Source organism: Bicyclus anynana, chromosome Z (assembly GCF_947172395.1).
Source record: "Bicyclus anynana chromosome Z, ilBicAnyn1.1, whole genome shotgun sequence".
Classification (NCBI taxonomy): Eukaryota; Metazoa; Arthropoda; class Insecta; order Lepidoptera; family Nymphalidae; genus Bicyclus; species Bicyclus anynana.
Window position 1 is genome coordinate 9,687,625 of NC_069110.1, and position 14,853 is coordinate 9,702,477.

At 32.1% G+C, this 14,853-nt stretch overlaps 1 protein-coding gene across 2 annotated transcripts in view; it reads right to left on the minus strand.

Annotated features, from left to right (window-relative positions):
- Positions 1–1,396: 1,396 nt before the first annotated feature.
- Positions 1,397–14,853, minus strand: part of LOC112048006 (polyhomeotic-proximal chromatin protein) — a 68,172-nt gene continuing 54,715 nt past the window's right edge. For both annotated transcript variants that reach the window (XM_052890469.1, XM_052890468.1), the window contains one exon: positions 1,397–14,324. The gene's annotated coding sequence lies outside the window, so the exon portion shown is untranslated. The remainder of the gene's footprint in view (positions 14,325–14,853) is intronic.

The following is a 14,853-nucleotide window of genomic DNA, read 5'->3' on the forward strand; positions in this document are numbered from 1 at the left end:
ACTTTTTACTTCCCGCATCACACTATTTTCCATATTTATTTACCAGTTGTGGGTAATAAGCATGCTCATTATTAGCAATGTTGCGATACACATGCTAATAAGTAGCAACTGCTCAATGGTAGCATGCTTTCGTGCTTGAAATGAATATGTGTAACAGTAGCTTTATGCTTTCTTATGTGATACGTTTTTGTTTTTATAATAATAATGCAGACAAACGAACGTAAGAACCATTAAAACCATGACGGCCACGTGGTGCAGTGGGTAGTGATGCTTCCTGCATCCACGGCTGTGAGTTCGATTCCTACAACTGGCAAATAAATATGGAAAATAGTGTGATGAAAAGTAAAAAGTATCGAAATTCGTTAATAAATAACGAATTTATAAGGTACTAATTAATCTAAATATAGAAATTCGCGTCGAATCGAGAACCTTCCATTTTTGAAGTCGGTTAAAAAGTGATTAAATATGGGTGATTGTTCTTTCGATCTCACCAAGAAAAGGTGCAAAATTTTCAAAAATGTCCGACTTCAAAGACGTATTTAAGTTATTTTGATTTTAATACAAAATTACTAAACCGATTTTCATGAAAATAGATGGAACCAAGTATACTCTTTCAAATAAAAAAAAAATCGAAATTAGTTACTAAATAAATGATGATGATAATGGTAACAAACATTAAAAAAAAAAACATACGTGTAGAATTGATAACCTCCTTTTTTGAAGTCGGTTAATAAGATAGATTTAATCAATAAAAATACGTTAAACGTATTCCCGATTAATAAAACATAAAAAAAAATGAAAGAAAATAATTAAAAAAATATACGTGTTTCTACACGTATGTGTGATTTTTTTGATAACCTCATTTTTTGAAGTCGGTTAATAAGATAAATTTAATCAATAACAATACGTTAAACGTATTCCCGATGACGTTAAAAGTATTCCCGATTTATTGAAAATAAATCGAATATAACATTGATCACTACATATTTTTAATTCGGCAGTATTATATGTCTCGCAGGGACCACGGGGAATATATTCCCCGTGGTCCCTGCAGGGACTACGGCGCAGGGAACACGGGGAATAAACCTTTATTTCATCCCCGTATTCTCACAGGAATGGAATCTACGCGGGTGAAATGAAGAAAGGAATATAGAAGCAATTACGATAGGTATGGGGAAAATTTGCGTACAGTTTTTCAGATGAAATCTCTGGATCTACTAAACCAACTTTGAAAATTCTTTTACCATTAGAAAGCTACGTTATTTGTGTCATATTTTAACCCCGTATTCTCACGGGAACTACGAGGTTGAAACCGCGGGGTGTCGGTTAGTAAATTATAGTATTAATATTAAATACCAGGATTTTCCAAGAAGGGGTTTAATAAAAGAAAAATAAATCAGTCTCATCCGCTTTATTTTAAACTAATACTTATCAAAGTGAAAATATGTATTGACAAAAATTGAGCTAAATGAATAAAAGATACATATACGCAATGCTAAATCAGTTACAATCAAAACTAAAATAGGCTTACAAGATTATTAGTCTTACATGTACAATACAGTACATTACTGTACTATCTATTAGCTCTTTATGTTTTGAAATTTGTGTAAACCGAATTAGCATAATGTACAAATGTAATCTATAAAGAGTAAATAAGAGTAACACAAAAAAAGGAAACCTCAGATATTACTAAGTGCGTTCTGGCAGCGATTCCAAGGCATACAGTTGACAAAATACATATTTAACTAAATAATTACATTTAATTTTGATTTGATAACTATTGCTAAGAAAATTTTCAAAACTCAATAGTAGGTACAGATACAATTACATATTTATAAATTCTCATTTTATAACTGCAACGAAATTTCACTATCGATTATGTACGCTCTAGGTATTTTATTCTACTTAGGCAGAATACAATAAAAAATTGTCCTTTGTACAGGACATATAGCAAAATCACCAAGTTGTATTATAATTCAGGTAGGACGAGGCTATGGATAAGTCAAATGTCACTTAGTAACAAAAGGTGTGGGTACGCATATATTACTGAACTTCAACTTCAGTAGCAGCGTCTACTAGTAGCGTCTGCTTGCTAGTTATAAAATTTTCAGCGAAACATGATATCAGTAGTATTTAAATTGGTACACCTTACCAATGATGTTAGAAGAAAAAAGAGGTAGATAGGTTATACGCGGACCGCAAGTGGCACGTTAAAACTATGCTAATTAGCAAACCGGAGTGCAGTCGCTTCACTGTCATCGCGCCGTTGACAACGCCGCTAAAATATTTTTTGTGTACCAGTTGTAAACACTGAATGTGTTTTTTTTTTTAAATGAATATTTGCCATATGTATTAAATATGACCAATATTCCCCATTCTCCTCCAACTAGTCGGGAAAGACTGTGCTAGGAGTGGGTACGACAATATATCAACCGGGCAGGGATCGAACCACCACCCCTGGGTGATGAGTCCGACCGCTCTTACCGTTGAGCTATTAAGGCTGTAACCTATCTATCTCTTTTTTCTTCTAACATCATTGCACCTTACAGATTGTTTGCCAAAACGCACGTGAATATAACGAACTTACATATCAAACGTTGTGAACTACCCTAAACCGGCTCTTTATTCACACCCGAGACTACACGTATTTTAGAATTATTTACAAACAGCAAAATAGTGTTTATCACATAAGAGGTCCATTTTGACATTTAGTTACTTAGATACAGTGTCGAAACGAATCAAGGTGTTAAACATTCTCATAATGTATACCTATATGAGAATGTTTAACACGTATTAAAGAGTAATCATTTTTTTTTTATTTAAGAATTAAAAGGACATCTCGTTGCCGATACTCGACGAAACACGACAACGAATATTTTTTTAAAATTACCAATTAACAACATGTATAACTTTAATGACGAATTTAGAGGTCCTTCGACAGGCCGCAGTTACAACAATGTTAATAATTATTAATATATGGAATAAAAACATTATTATAGTGTATTGTCTTATAAGTAGATTGGCTATATGACCAATGACCATAAGCCTACATTCGCACGAGAGCTTTTTTAACGGACGTCAAAAAAGCATTCAAATACAACAAATGCATTCCCAAGTACCTATATGTTCACAAGACAGCGTTTTTAAAACACGAGTTTTTTTTCGAGCAGTGATGCATTTTCAATTTTGAGCGTTAGACCTTCATTTAACTGCTACTACTACTACTATATTTGAACGCTTTTTTAACTTCCCTAAAAAAAACTCTCGTGCGAATGAGGGCTGACAGTCCAACAACACATTCATTTACTTACTTACGACATCAAAGTGTAACTATAGCGCCTTTTCATTTGGCGATAAAAGGTATCGTACGCACTGCTTAACAATATCAGAAACTTACGTACGTGTAAAAGTAAATTTCGCACCCAGTGCGTATTCCTTATCGCGTAATAAAAATGCGTCATTACTCGCTTACATAGAGCGGGGACACACGATGCGTTGCGGCGCCGGAGCGGTATAGTTGCGTTACATACAAATATCTGTGGCATGTCACACGATACGCCGCACCGGACTTGCAACCACCGAGACGAGGCGGGGAGGGGTGAATGCGTTGAGACGTCGGAGCGGCACCGCTCAGTTCTCTATGCGTCATAATATCACTTTATTAATCGACTGTCCAACGCTGCGGCATAAAAACGTTGCGGCGCCGCAGCGCTGATACGGTGAAGTCTATGCCATGCGGCACCGCAACGCATCGTGTGCCCCCGTTATTCGTTATTAATAGACAAATTTTGTAGGTTAAACATGCGATAAATAGAATACATACATGTAGGTAGATAAGTGCGTTGGGTAGCCGGCCTTCATCGTACAAATTGAGAAGTGAGGTTATCAATCGATCAGAATTGCACACATTTTGTAAACATACGTATACCACTTGCTAAACGTGTGCCAAATTTCGTACCTACAAACGTACGTTTGTTTCACTAGTTTGTTTAGATTAGGGCGAGAACGTCAAGCGTGACTCAGTCACTAGAAAATGTGTTGTTGGCTTTCAACTAACACGTAAATCTTAATAATAAGAATTAAAAAAAAATATGCGGACTTCAAATCTATTAATTTGTTGAATCAAAAAAGGGAGACATAATTAAATTTATTATGTTCCAACAACGTCATGGTATGCCAACTATTTCTCGGCAACACTGGAATTCAAAATGTTATTATTGTTATTATCCCAACGTACTGTATTCTTAATATAATTTTTTAAAATACATATGTGCCTGTATTTGGTATACAGCGCACCATTCATAAAGAACGGTGCGTAAAATAATATTTTAAATTTATAAACTTGTACTTACTCGTACAATATAGAGAAAAGTTACAAACTACCTACATTACATTTTTATTTATACAATTATTCCGAATACGTCTTCGTCAACAACTCATACAGAGAACTTTGTTTACATTTTACTACATACCTATCTACTTATTTACAACACTATTAGACTACAGTATGTAACTCCCAAATGTTTATCGTTAATAATATATTAATATTTACCTACATAGTTTCCATTGAATCAATGCAAGTAGTAAAGGAAACAATAAATGACGCACACCGCAAACGAATGTAATAGCACCATAGATTTAATCGTTCATGCCATTTTCAGAATTTGTGTGACAAATAATTACAATAATATTAAACCATACATTTTGGTGTACGTGCATTTGTCAACATTATGTTTCAACGATTGCACTTACAACAACTTACTCACTAAACCTGGATGGCTTTCTTTATGTGCATCCTAAGAGTAGAAAAATAAACCGATCTAATCTGTTCATTTTTTAGAGCACATCTCAGCATCCTTAAAGATGATCGAACTTAAACGGGAAATCGAAAGCAATAGCAGACTTGGGAACTAATCAGCGAAAAGTAAAAAAGAAATTCTAATAATTTTGTTTGTCATTAACGTCCACTAGCACCAGAGTAACCTTCATTTAATATAAAGGTATGTTTTATCTTAACTAAACTCGATTAAATTTAACTAAACTTCGTTACATAAAACTAGAGTACAGGTTAGTTTCATGAACATCTCAAAAAAGAAATACACAATATTAATAGATACAATATAAATTAAAGAATATATAATATAAAGAGATAAAGAGCAAAAATCTTCTAAGTTGGTATATTAAGTAATGAATAATGTAATGATAAAAAATAAAGTAATCATTGCGCCGGCCTGCGAATATACTTGGCAGTGGCAAATTTACCAGCAAGCTAAGTAGCCTATATGCTTATGGCGGCAGATTTTACGGGGCGGCAAATGTAGACCAATATATATTAATATATTACAAAACAACAACAAAGAACTTCCTGCTGGAAGTATCTTAATAAATCCGCCATTGGGTTTTGTATACTCGCTCCTGTTACATAGCAGACTTATGGGGCAGTAATGTTAGTCACAGTCAAAATCTCGAGTCACCAGAGTTTATGAAAATTTATTGTCAATACAGTCTTTACCAGAAATTTAAAAAAAAAATGGTGTATACAGGTTATTTTATGACCAGCGCAATAACAACGACAGATAATTGTATTATCCCTGTGTTCTCTTTTCGCCATTAATATGCATATTCATTAAAACATACCAAACATAGAACTACAGACTAAAATTATAAATTACTAAAGGGGTAGCAAAGAAATAATTGATCAATTTATCATTAAAACAAATAAACGAATCAGATTTTTGATAAGTGATTCAAAAAAATTCGTTTGTTACCTCATTAGTGTCTTAAGCAACTAACTCATAGTACTAATACAATACAATTAACTCAGCCACTAAAATTTTAAATATTAACTAGAAAATTTAAACTTTAATTCTATTGAATAATAACTGACAACTCGACACGTTAACGTAGCTATGAATTAATTAAACAACCGCGTCAGTGGTTTCAGAAATAAAGAAATTGCCTGACAAGTTTGTTGATTTAAAAACACAATCTTAACATATAACAGTTTTCTAATACACCTACATGATTGCAATATTGAACGTTTTGAATTGAGCATCTTACTATGATTAGACCACTAAATATTAATCTTAATATTGTCATATAAAGGCAGGCTGTAGTAAAGGCTTAATTATGGATATAAAACAATGCAAATTCTACAAATTAAAATTAAATTACGTCTTATTGTTGAAAAATTCATGAACACATGGTGAGAAATATCGAAATTTGTTGTTTGATATTCTAAATCAAAGAGGCTGAGTTAGATGTAAAATCCTTATAAACTAATTAGGCGGAACAGTCGACATATGTCCAAGGTTCACAAACAAATTGTAAAACCCATTCGAATAAACAAAAGCTTCGTCCTTCGACCTCACACCTATTGGATACGGTACGATTTGATTGGCAAATTGGATGTGAACAACTGTTGAATATTTCTCTATATCTCAAATAAGTACTTCTCAAAACAGTAAGGGCCTGATAACTTTAAACCTTAATAGATCCATGGCCGAGGAGCCACAAAAACCGAGAGGTATAGTAAATCGTTCCCAGCCCTTTGACTGTCGAAATATAAAATGAGATTTTTGGTTACTACTCAACAAGCTGCAAATTATAAGAAAGTCAACAAACAAAAAAGCACAACTGAATTGCCAATCAAACTGCAACGAGTGTCAAGATGTGCTAAGTTTCATTTGAACGACAAACATATGGAGGGAGCGTTATGTAGTAACTTATATGAAATTTATTTTGAATTACATCTAAAAACAATTAGGCGTGCAACGAATAGGGGAGTGCATAAGGGGTTCAGAATTAAAACAAAAAGTTGGTTATGATCAAGGAAATTGATGTACGATTTTTTGATTGAAGCACTAATGTATTTCCTAATAAACAATCTGAAACAGATGTGAACGTGACTGAAATTTATGGATATTATAAGTAACGCTATAAAATACTTTTGGAAACAGCTTAAACTAAGTGAACAATTTAGGTGGTTTGGCAAAAATTTGTAATTTTGAATAGTTGTTTATTTATGAAAAGATTCAATTCAATTAATATTAGTCGTTGTGCTTTCGTTGTATAAATCTAAAAGGAACAAGAAATGTAAAAATTTATATTGTCCCAAATTTGTGTTAGTATACGAACGCCAGTAACGAAAATTAATTTTACATTAAAACATTAAGTTAATTTCTATATTATTATATATTCGTTGCAAGTCTAATATCACGGTTATAGTTACTTTAAACGGAAATACCTACCAATGGTTACAAGTCGTTAACGAGTAATAAATATAGAAAGCGATCTCTCTTGTTTAAACGATGCGACGCGCGGATATCCTAAACTTACCACCATGGGAATAATAAATTGTGTATCCATGAAAAAAACGACATTTCCTTTCACTAAGGGAATACCTTATATATTATAGTTAATTAGATATATATGTATTCAGATTGTTTAAAAAAGAAATTTTTATTTTTATTTTTTTTTCATTACTTTTTCAGTATAGCGTTGTCTCCTACCTAGTTTGATATACTTTCAAAATGATTGATGATTGAATTCTTTGAATGATTTGAAAGGTGTTTATTAAAATTTAATTTAAATTCTTATATTTGAAAATGGCGTTGCAAATTAATTAATTTTTACTCTATTACTTACTTTTATAGTCCTGATATTAATGTTAATTTCCATAACTTACTATTTGTAGGAAAATACATAACGCACTTAACAAAAAATACGAAAATGATAATAATTCATGGTGAATATTTATATTTTCAAGTGGAAGTGAAGAAGCCGTTTGTAAGGATACACATCAATTACAAACAAGCCCACGGTGGTATGAAATGAAAGTACCTACAGGCAGTAGGAATTTTAAACGTTATTTACCGGACCATTTACGTATTGTTTACGAAAAGGACGGTGAAATATCGCTTTAATTATAACAAAATAATTCTGCACCTATACCTACTACATAATAAAGCGATATGATAAAAGTTAATGTTATTCTTCAGAACAAGCTTTTTCTTATAAGATTGGTCTTTGGAATAATAATAATTATTCAGGAAGTAACTCACTTGTTGGCAAGTAATCATTGGCACAATTTTAAATATCTATCGTTTTTAATATGGTAGATAGTAGGTACATAAATTTTTAATGTAATGCAAGGTATACGAGAGTGAATGCGCAGGGAGCGTAGGTGCCTTTGATGCTTTGGGGATAAACAGAAGATGTGCGGAACATGTGGCCACATAGTTCGAAAAGCCGATGGACGTCGGGGTCCCTAAGTGCTGGAATGACGACACCGCGCCGAAAAGCGCAGTGTTGGTCGACCCCCTACTAGGTAGACCGAGGACATCAAGCGGGTTTGCAGGGAGCCGCTGGATGCTGGCGGCTCGAGACCGTTTTGTTTAGAAGTCCATGCAAGAAGCCTATGTCCAGCAGTGGACGTCCATCGGCTGTTAATGATGTTGATGATGACGATGTGCAGAACATGGTCACATAAATTACTAAACTGTGATAGTCTAAGATCCGGCATTACAAATATTCATTAGTGCTATGAAATAAATGATAGATAATGTTCACCAGTGGCACATTGTAAATAGGTTGCCTAGTTAATTTGAGGCCAAACACATTTCTCATGCAAAATCTAGGAAACCATGAACTAGATCAAAGATAACCTAATACAGTTGAATTAAGCATAAAATAAGCTTTCATTTGAAATAATAGACGACTAAATAACTGATGAGAGTAGTTATATATACCTGGCATCCCTAAAAAATGTATTGTGAAAGCAGGAAACCTTTACTTTTTAATTTTTTTTTGGTATGTTCTACTAGTTAGTGTATGACTTTTTTAAATAACCCATGATGAAAGGAGATTAAATAAATTAAAAAATAAATTATGCCATGTGTCAATGTGAATATGTTCTATAATTTATTTCTTATCCCAATTAAATAACAGATGAGGGTATACATTTCTTATGTCGGATCTCGTACTATGAAGTATGGTGACGCATCACGTGTCAGCGTGTTAGTCCAAGTCTAACCCGTTACATAATACATTTCACATCAAAAATGTCTTGTGATCAGATAACGCGGTTGTATGAAAGAAAATAACAGATTTATGAATTATGAATATAAAGAATTCTTAAAGGAAAATCTTTTATTCCTTGAAATCACCTTATCAATAAAGTAATCTTGAATTCTAATGACCAACGTCAATCCATCTCACACACATTTTGCACCTGACGCTGTACAATAATGCACAATAGAGGCCGCTAATATCGCGGCACTTAAATAATGTCAATTAAACAGACCTGCTACAAAAAAACCGGCCAAGTGCTTGTTGAGCCACACGCAGTATAGGGTTCCGTAGTTAGAAGAGCTTTCAAACTCTTATAATAAAAAAATACAGATAGCGATTCACACTATCAGTATCACACACTATGGGATAGACTAAAAAAATCATCCTCACCATCATATGGAAGGAACTCCAAATAAGTTTTTTTTTTTAATTTAACTTTTAACATTTTATCGATACCTCACTATGAGATAAACGAGTTAAAAAATTCATCCCCACTTTACATGTAGGGGAGGTACCACAAAAAAGATTTTATTTTACTACTTTGTTCACATTTTTAACTTTCATACGCTAGCTAAATTACAGCTTTCTAGTTGTAATAGTTTCTGTGCTAAACCGCGGACAGCTGGACGAACGAACAAAACACAGACGGACATGGCGAAACTTCTTCTGGATTATTTGTGGACTACGGAACCCTAAAAATTATAGTAGAAAGGTAACCTCAATATTTAGAATTTCGGGACATATTATATGTGAGTACACGAATAGGGTAGTTGACTCATATCAAAGTAGAACCGGCAAAAATGTATAGGTGCCTGCCTAAATAACAACATGCAATATATCATTGGATAGGTTTTTTATGTACTTTAACATTTGTTATGGCAGGAGGTACCTGAGTGCTGTGTGATATTTGTTATGGCATGAAAATTCATACTTTATTTACATATAAATATACGAGTGCTCTATGAAATAAAGTAGGTAAACATGTTTTAACATGCTCTCGTATTAAAGAAAAATAGTGCATACAAGTTACAACTGCAACTAACATTAATTTGGATATATTTTTATAGAGAAATAATATTTTTTATATTGATGAGGTTGATATTTTTGCTAGTAGTAGTAGTAGTAGTAGTAGTAGTAGTGAGAGTTATAACGTAAAGCTTGTTAAACCATTTAAGTCGTTTTGAAGAAAAATATTTTTGTTTTTTTTGAGCCATAACGTAATTAAGAACTTTTGACCTTGTTATTAATTAAAGTAAATAAAAAATCCTATCCAATGTCGCATATCGTTATTGGTATTTAGGCAGGAAAGCCGGTTCTCCTTTAATATGACAAAATATTATTTTCTTGTGGTACTGCATAGCACGCTGCATACAAGAATAACTTGCATATTTTATCTATTTTTCCAAATGCCAAAAACACTGTCGGCCAACTCGTGACGTCATAGTCTTAGTTAACAAATACACGTCAAATCAAAGGATGTTCGATTTTTCGAAAAATCAAAAAAATTAAACTTGTTTGACATAATGACATAGTAAATAGGCCAACATGGCGGGCAGTGTTTGTAGCCGTTTAATTTTAAATTAAAAATTGGTAGTGTTGAAGTCTAAAAAAACTTCGATTTTATATTTTACGATCTAATAGAATGTAATGAACAATTCAGAACTATTAAAAAAAAAGAGTAATCTGTCTTACGTGTATTTCATGAGAAGAAGCGAGATACTTCGCGTTGCTCTCAATCTAAGGTGTAGGTTTTCTCGTGTGCCTTTAATTTGATCAGGCACCATAATGAAACAACCTTCTAAACAAAACACACCCAACACTGATTGGCAGAACTTACATTAACTTAGATTTTAAAAATACAAGAAAAGTTATGTAATGATTTTTAGCAAATATTAACTATTATTATATTTTCAAAACCATTTTCTATGTTTTAAATGTACATGTAATAGTTTCTTAAATCAATTAGAGAGCAAACATTTAAAATTATTTTGTCAAATATGATCTGTGACGAAAAATTTACTTTCAACATTGTAAGTAATCTACTCAGGGATAAGATATAACGGAGTTTTAACAAGATTTTTGCAACAACTGAGAAAATGTCACTTCAAATTACTTATTTAAGGTTTACCCTACATACTATTAGTTTTATATTGTTATATTTCTATATTCAATTCAATTCAATACATTATGATTTTGATTTCTATAGTCAATCTGTTAATAATATCAACTTTCAGAATGCAGTTTCTTTGAAAGAGAGAAAGAGACCAATTTACACTCAATTTACATATCATTTAACTCAATTTTGGTAATTATTTTGTTTAAACCAACCCACAGTGGAAGACTTACGTGGACAGTAATCATATATGTATAATATGTATTAACATTATCCAACGAAACTTCCGATAACACATTAATAGGTGAAACATGTGTTCTTCAATACTATTTATCTTGTACTTTAAGGCATTAAAAAGGCTGCTAAATATTGCTAGGGCAATCGTTCAAATGGAGACTAAATATATATTGAAGACTATATATATACATATATAATATGTATTAATATTTCCTATAATTTAATGGAAACAATCTGTTAATCTGTTAATAATATCAACTTTCAGAATTGTGATCAGAATGCAAACTCAATTTAGATAATTATTTTGTTTAAACCAACCCTCAGTGGAAGACTTGTGTGGATAGTAATCATATATGTATAATATGTATTAACATTATCCAACGACACTTCCGATAACACATTAATAGGTGAAACATGTATTCTTCAATATTATTTATCTTGTACTTTAAGGCATTAAAAAGGCTGCTAAATATTGCTAGGGCAATCGTTCAAATGGAGACTAAATATATATTGAAGACTATATATATGTATTTATATTTCCTATAATTTAATGGAAACCAAATATATTTCCAAAAGTGTTTTTAAGCTGCATTACCTAAATATTGGGAACGTTCCATAAAAGCGTTCTAATTATATATCAGAAATAGAATAGAACATGAAAAACATGGAATCAATGTCTTGGGATCATTTCTATGGAGAAACAATAAAGTAACAGAAAGCGTTATATGTACTCATAACATGTGAACTATATTGATTGATGAACAAATCGCAGAAAGAAAATAATCAATGTCTGGGGATCATTTCTATAGAGAAACAATAAAGTAACAGAAAGCGTTATATGTACTCATAACATGTGAACTATATTGATTGATGAACAAATCGCAGAAAGAAAATAATCAATGTCTGGGGATCATTTCTATAGAGAAACAATAAAGTAACAGAAAGCGTTATATGTACTCATAACATGTGAACTATATTGATTGATGAACAAATCGCAGAAAGAAAATAATCAATGTCTGGGGATCATTTCTATAGAGAAACAATAAAGTAACAGAAAGCGTTATATGTACTCATAACATGTGAACTATATTGATTGATGAACAAATCGCAGAAAGAAAATAATCAATGTCTGGGGATCATTTCTATAGAGAAACAATAAAGTAACAGAAAGCGTTATATGTACTCATAACATGTGAACTATATTGATTGATGAACAAATCGCAGAAAGAAAATAATCAATGTCTGGGGATCATTTCTATAGAGAAACAATAAAGTAACAGAAAGCGTTATATGTACTCATAACATGTGAACTATATTGATTGATGAACAAATCGCAGAAAGAAAATAATCAATGTCTGGGGATCATTTCTATAGAGAAACAATAAAGTAACAGAAAGCGTTATATGTACTCATAACATGTGAACTATATTGATTGATGAACAAATCGCAGAAAGAAAATAATCAATGTCTGGGGATCATTTCTATAGAGAAACAATAAAGTAACAGAAAGCGTTATATGTACTCATAACATGTGAACTATATTGATTGATGAACAAATCGCAGAAAGAAAATAATCAATGTCTGGGGATCATTTCTATAGAGAAACAATAAAGTAACAGAAAGCGTTATATGTACTCATAACATGTGAACTATATTGATTGATGAACAAATCGCAGAAAGAAAATAATCAATGTCTGGGGATCATTTCTATAGAGAAACAATAAAGTAACAGAAAGCGTTATATGTACTCATAACATGTGAACTATATTGATTGATGAACAAATCGCAGAAAGAAAATAATCAATGTCTGGGGATCATTTCTATAGAGAAACAATAAAGTAACAGAAAGCGTTATATGTACTCATAACATGTGAACTATATTGATTGATGAACAAATCGCAGAAAGAAAATAATCAATGTCTGGGGATCATTTCTATAGAGAAACAATAAAGTAACAGAAAGCGTTATATGTACTCATAACATGTGAACTATATTGATTGATGAACAAATCGCAGAAAGAAAATAATCAATGTCTGGGGATCATTTCTATAAAGAAACAATAAAGTAACAGAAAGCGTTATATGTATTCATAACATGTGAACTACATTGATACAAATCGTAGAAAGAAAACATGAAAACTTCCAAAAAGCGCGCTAATTATGTTTATAATTTGAATTAGAATTTATTATAAAAAATCATGTTAAACACAATGTGTTGGGATCATTATTAAAGAGAAACAAAAAAGTTAACAGAAAGCGTTATATGTACTCATACCATAAATAATATTGATTGATGAACAAATCGCAGAAAGATTATAATATGATAAGTAAATGTCATGATTATTGAACAAATTTATATTATAATAAATAAATCGAAATTGAATTCGACAACAAATGTAATTACAGGTAACATTTAATAATAATAATAATAATGATTAATAGTAAGTAATATACACAAAAGTAGACTTTGCTATCATTAATTATGTGTTCTAGAATTGTCTAATACTAATACTACGTTTACGGTTCTAATTATGTGATAAATAAATTATTATCAATAACCTTTTGTTACACTTAAATTTAATTCGCGATATGCTTCGATCATCAATAATAGTTAGTAACTATTATTATTGATGATCGTAGATTTATTTAACTCAGTTTCGCTTATGCACGATGTGCAGTTGTTGAACAAAATTAAACTTCTTACTTAAACAATAATAATAATAATCATTAACATAATAATAAAGTAACTTCTTATTATCTACTATAATATACTATGTTAATATAACTTAACTGCACATCCTAGTGAAACTTTTAGTAAATATTATGAACACTTTTGTTTGTAGCTTTGAAGTCAACTTACATTTACATAGTCTTTGTAATCAGCTGACACCAAGCCAGTATATCTGTAATATAAAAAAATATTGTTATTGTTTTGCCTGTGGCTTCGCATTACGATGTCCTGGATTCGAATCCTAGGTCAGTCTATTAGATACTAAGCTTTTCTTCTAAGAAACTTTTCAGCCAGAAGTTGGGAAGTTGTAGCTTGGCGAGTTCGTTCGTAACACTCCCGATGGTCCGCGCGGGGACTAGTGATGCCCCGCGCGCACGACTTCTTGAGTCCTTCCCTCTGCCCCGCGCGCACGATTTCACACCCCGTCGCCCGCATATCATGGCAGTGTCATCAACGAACTTGCCAAGCCATGGTTTCACACTCTCTGCCTTGAAAAGAGTAATTTACGCCGACGGCCCTAGTCGTAATATCATTGATATATGATAGAGATGAATTTAACATTTATCACCTTAAACTTGCCACCCTACATTGCAGTTAATTAGGCCTAAACTCCATATCCTAAAGGGAAAGAGGAGGAAGGTGGCCCGGCCCTGTAGTGGGCAATTAAAATATGCTGATATTAATGATTATTGTATGTAGTG